We start from the raw sequence: 9,604 nt of genomic DNA on the forward strand, positions 1-9,604 counted from the left end.
GAAGAGGTATGAGGAGCAGCTGAGGTCACTTGGCCTGTTCAGCCTGGAAAAGAGGAGTCTGAGGGGAGACCTCATCACGGCCTACAGCTTCCTCAGGAGAGGGAGTGGAGGGGAAGGTGCCGATCTGTTCTCTTTAGTCACCAGTGATAGGACCCCATGGGAATGGTGTCAAGCTGAGGCAGGGGAGGTTTAGGCTGGATGTCAGGAAGAGGTTCTTCACCGAGAGGGTTGTCGCACACTGGAACAGGCTCCCCAGGGAAGCAGTCACTGCACCAAGCTTGTTGGAGTTTAAGAAGCGTTTGGACTGTGCACTTAGTCACATGGTCTGAAATTTTGGGTAGACCTGTGTGGTGCCAGGAGTTGGACTTGATGATCCTTATGGATCCATTCCAACTCGGGATATTCTATGATTCTATGATTCTGTCAGAACAATGTCCTTAAAAAAAAAAAAAAATCCAGTTCAGGGTCCTCATCTCAGAGTGAAGCAGACACCATTTAGTTAACTTGTACTAATAAAGAGGTGAGATTATATTAATTCATGCAATAATTCATAATAGTTAAATGTATCTTCTTAAATTGCTTCCTAATAGAGTGCAAATATCTCATTAATCTTAAATATACCAACCTGAGAATCCTAGGAGGAGGTCATGTGGTAACTAAACTTTGACAAACACCATGTACCAGAACAATGAAAGTATTCAGCAACATAATTTAGATATCTCAGCAAGGTGGGCATCTGGGCATGGACATTACTAATTATTATTTATTAATGAGTAACATAATGAGGAACAATCGTAACTCACTACATTCTATATTTCTTCCCCGAGATAGAACAAAGTAAATTTAAAGGCTAAATTGTGCTTTCTTTTCCATACCTTCAGTAAGATGACTTCCAGGTTCAAGACAAGAGGAAATTGGTCCTCATACATGATCGTACACAATGCACCCCTACTCATTTAACTTTAAGTCTACAACACCAACATAATATCCAGACATTAATCTTTCTGCTCTGACATTAACTTTTTCATATTTTCTACTGACAACTACAGTACTAACAACCTAGTTAGTACTGTATTAGTGCAAGAAGTAGCAATCCTGAAACCTTTATGTGTGAAATTCATATAGACTGACGCCCTCTGTTCCACTAAGTAAATCCCATTTCCAGGCGTAAATAGAAACTTTCTTTCTTTTCTTTTCTTTTCTTTTCTTTTTTCCTTTCCTTTCCTTTCCTTTCCTTTCCTTTCCATTCCTTTCCATTCCTTTCCATTCCTTTCCTTTCCTTTCCTTTCCTTTCCTTTCCTTCTTTCCTTTCCTTTCCTTTCCTTTCCTTTCCTTACCTTTCCTTTCCTTTCCTTTCCTTTCCTTTCCTTTCCCTTTCCTTTCCTTTCCTTTCCTTTCCTTTCCTTTCCTTTCCTTTCCTTTCCTTTCCTTTCCTTTCCTTTCCTTTCCTTTCCTTTCCTTTCCTTTCCTTTCCTTTCCTTTCCTTTCCTTTCCTTTCCTTTCCTTTCCTTCCTTTCCTTTTCCTTTCCTTTCCTTTCCTTTCCTTTCCTTTCCTTTCCTTTCCTTTCCTTTCCTTTCCTTTCCTTTCCTTTCCTTTCCTTCCTTTCCTTTCCTTTCCTTTTTCCTTTCCTTTTTCCTTTCCTTTCCCCTTTCCTTTCCTTTCCCCTTTCCTTTCCCTTTCCTTTCCTTTCCTTTCCTTTCCTTTCCTTTCCTTTCCTTTCCTTTCTCCTTTCCTTTCCTTTCCTTTCCTTTCCTTTCCTTTCCTTTCCTTTCCTTTCCTTTCCTTTCCTTTCCTTTCCTTTCCTTTCCTTTCCTTTCCTTTCCTTTCCTTTCCTTTCCTTTCCTTTCCTTTCCTTTCCTTTCCTTTCCTTTCCTTTCCTTTCCTTTCCTTTCCTTTCCTTTCCTTTCCTTTCCTTTCCTTTCCTTTCCTTTCCTTTCCTTTCCTTTCCTTTCCTTTCCTTTCCTTTCCTTTCCTTTCCTTTTCTCTTCTCTTCTTTTCTTTTCTTTCCTTTCCTTTTCTCTACTCTTCTCTTCTCTTCTCTTCTTCTCTTTTCTCTTCTTTTCTTCTCTTTTCTCTTCTTTTCTTCTCTTTTCTCTTCTTTTCTTCTCTTTTCCTCTTCTTTTCTTCTCTTTTCTCTCTTTTCTTCTCTTTTCTCTCTTTTCTTCTCTTTTCTCTTCTCTTCTTTTCTCTTCTCTTTTCTCTTCTCTTCTCTTCTCTTCTCTTCTCTTCTCTTCCTTCTCTTCTCTTCTCTTCTCTTCTCTTCTCTTCTCTTCTTCTCTTCTCTTCTCTTCTCTTCTCTTCTCTTCTCTTCTCTCTTCTCTTCTCTTCTCTTCTCTTCTCTTCTCTTCTCTTCTCTTCTCTTCTCTTCTCTTCTCTTCTCTTCTCTTCTCTTCTCTTCTCTTCTCTTCTCTTCTCTTCTCTTCTCTTCTCTTTCTTTTTCCTTCCTTCCTTCCTTCCTTCCTTCCTTCCTTCCTTCCTTCCTTCCTTCCTTCCTTCCAGTCTCAGGCATCAGAAATAGTGAAAAGTGAGTTTGCATATTATAGCTGTTTTGCAGACATGTGTCCCTTGATACTGAAGGAAAGTTTCCCACTGTATTCAGTGGGCTTTGGTTCAAAGTCTAAATGAGAGCTTCAGTTGTTAAGGACAAGAAGGACCATAGTGGACAGACAGCCTGACCTCTTGTAATACAAGACATAATTTCAACAAGTACTTCCTATATGAAGACTGTAACTTCTTATCAAGGCATTGTACCTCTTTGAGAAAGACAGACAATTTTGTTATAATAAGATTGAATGACAGAGAATCCATAATATCCCCAATAGAGGCATTAGTTAATTAATTTTAGTTAAAAAAAATAGGTAATTTATTTCTAGCCTGATTTTGTCTGCAATTAGCTGATCTCATTATGTTTTATAATGTAGATTTTTTCAAGACATACCCAATGCCATAGTCATGTTACATTCCTACCCAGTGAAGGATCTGGCATTATGAATAACAGGAATAGTCTGAAAAGAGTAAAATGTTGTTTCACTTCCCAAAAACATTTTACTCAGTGTACTCAGTGTAATGCAGTCAGTTCAGTCATTTGAACAAGATGACTCTTCAAGGGCATAGGTAAAGAGTTCTGTGAATAAACTACAAATGAAAAATTTATGCAGAAGACAAGTGTTACATAGAAAACTCTGCCATGCATTAATGAGAATGCCTTAGGTAGCCATAAAGTCACTACTGTCTAGAAGCATGAATAAGACCAAATCGGAGTTGACTTTACTAAGTCTTACATTTGAGAAGGCTGAGAAGCAAACACAGCTTAATTTTGTCTCAGGCATTATTTTGCTGCATGCATGTATGACCAGATTTACTTTTGGCTGCAGCCATACAGAGTGATTGATACTTATAACAACTTAGTGTGAAGTACCATCACAGCCTGATCCAACTTCCTTTGAAACTGTGGAGATTTTCCACTGGGAGTACAAAGGGTCAATTAATGGTATTTGGATGCCTAAAGATGTGCCTAGTAGAGTATTGACTAATGAAGGTAAATTCTGTGTGAACTTTGATTTAAATTAAGGGGGGGGATTCAGATCTGCTGACTTTCAGTATCACTGCTGTAGGTACCTACATCTCAGTCTAGAGCAAACCTCTACATCTGATCAAAGGAATCACACTGTAATCTTCACTGAGTTTGTTGATTAGATTTTGATTTGCTGAAATCAGAATCTGTGTTCTTAGCTTAGCTCTATATACTCAAATTGGAGACATCTGAATTTTGATGTCTTGAATCCTACCCTAGGTACCTAGCTGTTTTTGAAAGTCTCTCTAAACACTGCCTGACTGACCAAGGTGCCCTTGTTAAATTTATTGCAATAGAAGGTAAGGGCTTAAAAGCCTGTTAGGTTGTAGGCTTAAATGATTAAATATCTGTATAAAACTGCCCCCACGGTGCAAGTTAGTCACCAGCAAAGGGTGACTTAGGCTGCCAAAGGCATGAATCTTTCATGAGTTGCTTCTCTCTCCACATTTGCAATACAGAACTGTAACAGGGACTGCCTGAAGCTGGGGGCATGAATCCTGGCTATAACACTTGATCTTTTGTGTTCATGTGTGTGTCCTCACAGCAGTGCCTATTTTGTACTTTAAGCAGAAGATTTGAATCAAACTCTGTGGGATGAAGGTGCTAAAGAAACATTGTAAACTGTTTTACATATCTGTAAACAAAACAAAACAAACAACAAGAAAAACAAAAACAAACACCAACCAATAGATATTAACCAACGAAATTTGTTAAATTCAGCTTCAGTGCTTCCTTGGTTCTAATACTTAAGACATATAGCTAATTATTGCTAATTTTCTCTTCATTGATAAATAGACAGTTATACTGCAATGTTATTAATTATAATAATTATTATTTCAGACATTTTGAACAACATATTCCACAGAGAAGAGATTTTTTAGTAAAATTCAGTAATAGTCAACATATAATACAATGAATAAAAAATTATTTATTATTTGCTTGGATTTGCCTAGCTCTAAAACGAAAATATCCCTGCCACAGTAATACTGTACTCAGTAAAGGGATTGCTAAAAATTAAAAGCTTTCATTCTCCTCAGGAGCCATGTTGTGGCAAAGAGGTTTCACAGTCTCCTGACTTCCATGGTGCTGATAGGAATGTTTGTAGCCTAAATATGCCAGGAAAGTGTTCCAGTAGATTATGGAGTAACTGGAGTGCTACTGTGATTTACTTAAATTCAAAGTGCTTGAAAGAGACTTTTAATCTGCAGTGGACAGAAGCTGCAATACTGATACTGAAAATGACACAGCAACAATTTCTGATGGCTTTTTTTGTAAGTGGCTTGGGAAAAGCATCTGAGTGACACCAGTAGTGGAGTTAAGCTTCTGAATTTTACATATGAAGATGGTGGAGGCAGAGCTATATTTAGATGAAAGGGATTCACTTGTTTCTAATACCATGCAACTGGGAAATCTGAGGTTCTCCATTTCTGGCCTGACTCAAAATGGTTGATGTTAATTTTTTCATTAGTTTCAGTGACCTCTCTGGAGGCCAGTAAAAATGCCTCCAAAATATTAAAAGTCCAGAATTAAAAGTTATTTATGCATGTAACAACCATTCTTTTCTCAAAGTGATTTCACAGAATTTAATTGAAAACTAGAGTGACAATACTCTCAAAGATCTAAGTGATTTCCAAAAATAAAAACAAAACAAAACCAAAACAACAACAAAAACTCCTTTGTTAGGACTGTTTCCTTTTTTCTTAGACATTTGTGTGAACAGTTTCATCACACCCATATTAACGCAATCGTCTTGCACACCCATTGTACTGTCTCACCATGTGCACATTAAGGGCTAAGATGGAAGCTCATAGAAGTCAAAAAAAAAAAAAAACAGAAACTTTCTTCTGTGTTGCAATCACAGCAATGGGTATGAATTGCTGGCTTCAGATCTAATCCCTGGGGCCATCTCCTGCACCCTAATCCTGTTTGTCATGAAATCTAACTTCTTCTAAAATTCAGCAAAATGCATCTCTTAGTTAAAACTGTCTGCCTTGAAATTTCAATGTGCCATTACTGTAAGTGCAGTTGTGGATAGTGATAGAAAAGGAGGGAAGGATTAAAATAGATGAGGTAGCTGAAAATTCATCAGTAGCTATAGTATAAACAGATTTTTAGAGAATTCATTCAGACTAAAGTAAACCAGAGTTACTGTTGTTAGTATGTTAGTAATCCTCTTTAGAGATAGACATGAGATAGTGGGTACGGAACATAACTTATTGAGAGACCTAGTGAACCTAAAAAAAAAAAAAAAAAAAAAGGAGAGCAGAAAAGAAATCATAGCTTGAGGCTTTATAAGAAAAATTTTACTGGAGGGGGTATAATAAGTCGGAGAAGATTGCTGATTATAATAGGAAGCAATCCAAGAAAAACAAGTTTAAAAACTACTGCAGACAAGTATTATTAAAAGATTACTGTGGTTTGAATAACCTGAAACTGAAAAAGTGAAAATCATGCACCATCCACGTTTCCCACAGGGGGCATGTGGAATTTCTTGGGTAAAAATTTACAAAAGAGGAAGGAAAGAGGGTTTTAACTCACCGTGATGCACAGAGGATGTATGTTTGGTTTACTTTTCAGTAAGGCTGGCTGATAGAAGGAAAATATTTCTGCATACATAGAAAGGAGGAAGGGAAGGGGATAGGAGTAAATTTGAGTGAGTTAGATTTTCAAGAACCAAAGCAATTTCTGTCCAGGCAAAAAGAGACAGGAATGAAGATTGATCATGCAGCAATAGAAGCAGGAGCACAGTGCAGAAAGATAGTTATGGATGGTTAAGTGTTTCTAACTAGTTACAGATGTCTGTTGCCATGAGAGCTTATTTTAGGGCCTTTAGCACGTGATTGATTTTAATGAGATTTGTGCTGAGGCTAAATGTTAGGCATGGTGTAAGGTCTTTGCTGAATGAGGATCAAAGAAAAAGAACTCTCATTTTATGTAATCATAGTGATTTTGTCATATACTTCTGAACTTATGAGAACAAATCCCCCCCCCCTTTTTTAAAATTTAATTAATTAATTAATTAATTAACTTTTGTCAGAGGTAGCAATTAGATTAGTGGGAAGATAAAAAGGAGATTGACTGGTCTGGTTTGCACCTGTACTTGTGGACATGTGATCAGAAAGAGTTTAGTTAAGTAATTGTAGAAATGAAGAAGCAATAAAAACAAATATTATCACAACTTAGATGAGAAGCATAAAGAAATAGGGTTGAAATGATGACAGAACAAAGAGGATAAAAGCAGTGTATGAAGAGACTTCAAATACAGAGGAATATGAAAAATGAACAAATGGTGAACAGTCTAGACACAAAGTTAGCCAAAAATGAAGTCCAGGAAAGAGTAAAAGAGACAGAATGAATCTCATCAAAACTGTAGAGAGTAAAACATACACTTGTGGTGACCACTGAGGTTGACAAAGTGAACAACAATACAGGTTTTGGTACCTCCAGGGAGATACCTTGCCTTACATTCTCATGTTACTGTGAAGCCGTGTGCTGTTGCTTGCCTTATTGCTTGCTTGCTTCAGCCAAGTGCCCCCCTTGCCCTTCTCAGGTCCCTGCTCCTCACACTCCCTCTCTGTCTCTTCTTTCCTCCTTCCTCCCTTTCCTACCTACTACTTTTTCTTAATTGCATGCATGTGAAAGTCTTAGTATCTCACATCCATATTTTCCACCCTTCATCCCATATTCCACTATAAATAACTTGGCATGAAAATGAGAAGTAGAAGGCAAATAGCAGTGCAAAGACCAAGACATTTCAGCTACACTCTGTCCTATATAGATAGGCAGTTGAAATGAGGTAACACTATCTAACCAACATGAAACACCTCTGGCTAACTTTTCCTCATCCCCCTTCTCTCTTTAGATCATAGCGTTCTTCTGGCAATGGGGAGTGTATTTTAGTATGTTTTTACAGCAGTTAGGGCTGGAGGGCTTTCATATCATTATGGCAACATCAAGTGCTGCTAGAACATCGGTAGTATTTATGATACTGATAAGCAAAAACGTATGTCAACTTTTATTTTATTTGCCTAAATAAAAGAATAATGAAAAGAAACAAAGATGTATGTCAAATATATATATTTTTTTATCTAAATAAAGTAATAAAGAAAAGGAAACATCCCACCTGCCAAAATGCCAGAGATGTAAACAAGCACAATATTTAAAACTTCCTCATTGCTACTAGGCAAAACAGTGAGGCCAGCAGCTGACATATATTTTGAAATCCCAAGCAATTAAAAAAAAAGAAAAAGAAGTACAGTTAGGAATGATTTAAAATTGGTACTGCTTAAAGAATAAACAATCAAGTTTGACCTGTTTTTCTGTGCAAATGAACAATGTTCACAAACTTAATAAACCTGCAGGTATTTCTCTCAGCGTCCCTGTTCCTGTATTACTCTTACTAAAAGAGAGAAGAGTTTATTACAAAACAACATTTCAACTGTAAGCCAAAGTGAATTATATATGTAAAATATTATAAGTTTACTAGTAACTGCATACTACATATAGTATAACCCTTATGAGATATAAACACAAAATGTAATTACACAGAATGTTTACCAAAATACACATTACAGTCCTGTAGGCATCTGTGTTCTTGTCGACCCTAACATTACTCACCCTTTGGAGGTGGCCTGGACTTTTACCTGATTTTACATAAAGGTAGTGAGCTGGACCTGTCAGCGCTCCAGCTACTGCTTGCACAATTTAAAGACAATGAAACTGCTTCCAACTTCTCATCCAAAGGTGGAGGAGAAGAGAGCTTGTTGCAAATTGCCCAGATGCCCTATAGAAGGATGTTCTGGGAGACCTGCCTGCAGCCAGGAGTCCTTGTACACCCTCAGATGTGAAGGTTGGTGAAGGTTCATCTCTTGGGCAGACCTGCTGGGACAGCTGCACAACAGGCTTGCCTGGGAAGAGCTTGATTACAAAGCAAAATAGATGACCCCTCTCTGATTCACTCTGCGGGGGTTCCTACTCTTTTAATTTATTTCCATGGACAATATACTGAGTGTAGGCACAATAGGCAGGTAATTTAGGTAATCTGAATCATCTTGCTAGGAACAGGCAAGGGCATTTCAAGTATTGATTGTAGCATCTATGTGAGACAATTAAAGCCAGTAGGCAGAATCCAGCCATAAATCTTGGGTGAACTGGAACCATTCTTCTGCCCTTGCTTGAGGATATACACAGTTTTGTAGTGTACCACAAGTATCTTACTATGGCATTTTCCTTTTCAATAGATAATTAGCTGCTAGTTTTCTCTGTGTAACAGATTTCCTTTGAAGAAATATTCTGCTACTGAAATCAAGATAACAACCCCCCCACGTATAATAATACCCACCTTTCCATGGGTCACTGGTAAGGTCATTGGATTGCAATGAAATATGCATTTCATTACACTTGATGAGATACATGCATTAATTTCAGAGGTAGCAGTGGACAGTTTGTGATGGCATCTATTAATTTCCTTGCTTTTAAGTGTTTGTGCATTGTTGATAGAGAGATAGCTAACTAAATTGGTTTTTGAAATCAGGTTTTAAATAAATTGCAAATGCATTCCTTAATACATTCCGACTCAACACTGTAAGGCTGGGAAGACAGAAGTGCTATCTAGATTGCTGTCAGGCACAGCACCTGCGTGGTGTAAACACAGACAGAGAGCCACAGGGTTCAAGGAGATGATATGGAAAAAATAAAAAATAAAAATCAAGCATACTCTCCATATAGAGACTTAATTACATGTACAGCCTATACCAGTCACGTGGGCTCATTCTGGTGGAACTCTAGAGAAGACTAGGTACCTCCAGGGAGTAATGCATACTTATCTCAGACAACTAGCTAGACAGTTAGTTTGGATTTCTTTTAATAAAAGTAAGTGAGGGCCATCCAGGCCAAAGTGTGCACATTTCCTGTCCCTGCTTCACATAATCAGCAATGTTCCCTAAAGGCTCTTAACTGACTGCACGCTATATATAAAAATTGTGCTTCTCTATGTTAATAGCCCAAAAGAACTCTGTTGAGCATGTCTG

At 37.6% G+C, this 9,604-nt stretch overlaps 1 long non-coding RNA gene across 1 annotated transcript; it reads right to left on the reverse strand.

Annotated features, from left to right (window-relative positions):
- Nucleotides 1-1,183: 1,183 nt before the first annotated feature.
- LOC308188579 lies at nt 1,184-2,049 on the reverse strand. The gene is made up of 2 exons (XR_013945606.1): nt 1,338-2,049; nt 1,184-1,299 (listed from the first exon to the last, which is right to left on the reverse strand). It is a non-coding gene; the product is annotated as an uncharacterized lncRNA (long non-coding RNA).
- Nucleotides 2,050-9,604: the final 7,555 nt, after the last annotated feature.

The sequence above is a fragment of the Anser brachyrhynchus genome (assembly GCF_964034855.1).
Source record: "Anser brachyrhynchus genome assembly, chromosome: 1".
NCBI classification, from domain to species: domain Eukaryota; kingdom Metazoa; phylum Chordata; class Aves; order Anseriformes; family Anatidae; genus Anser; species Anser brachyrhynchus.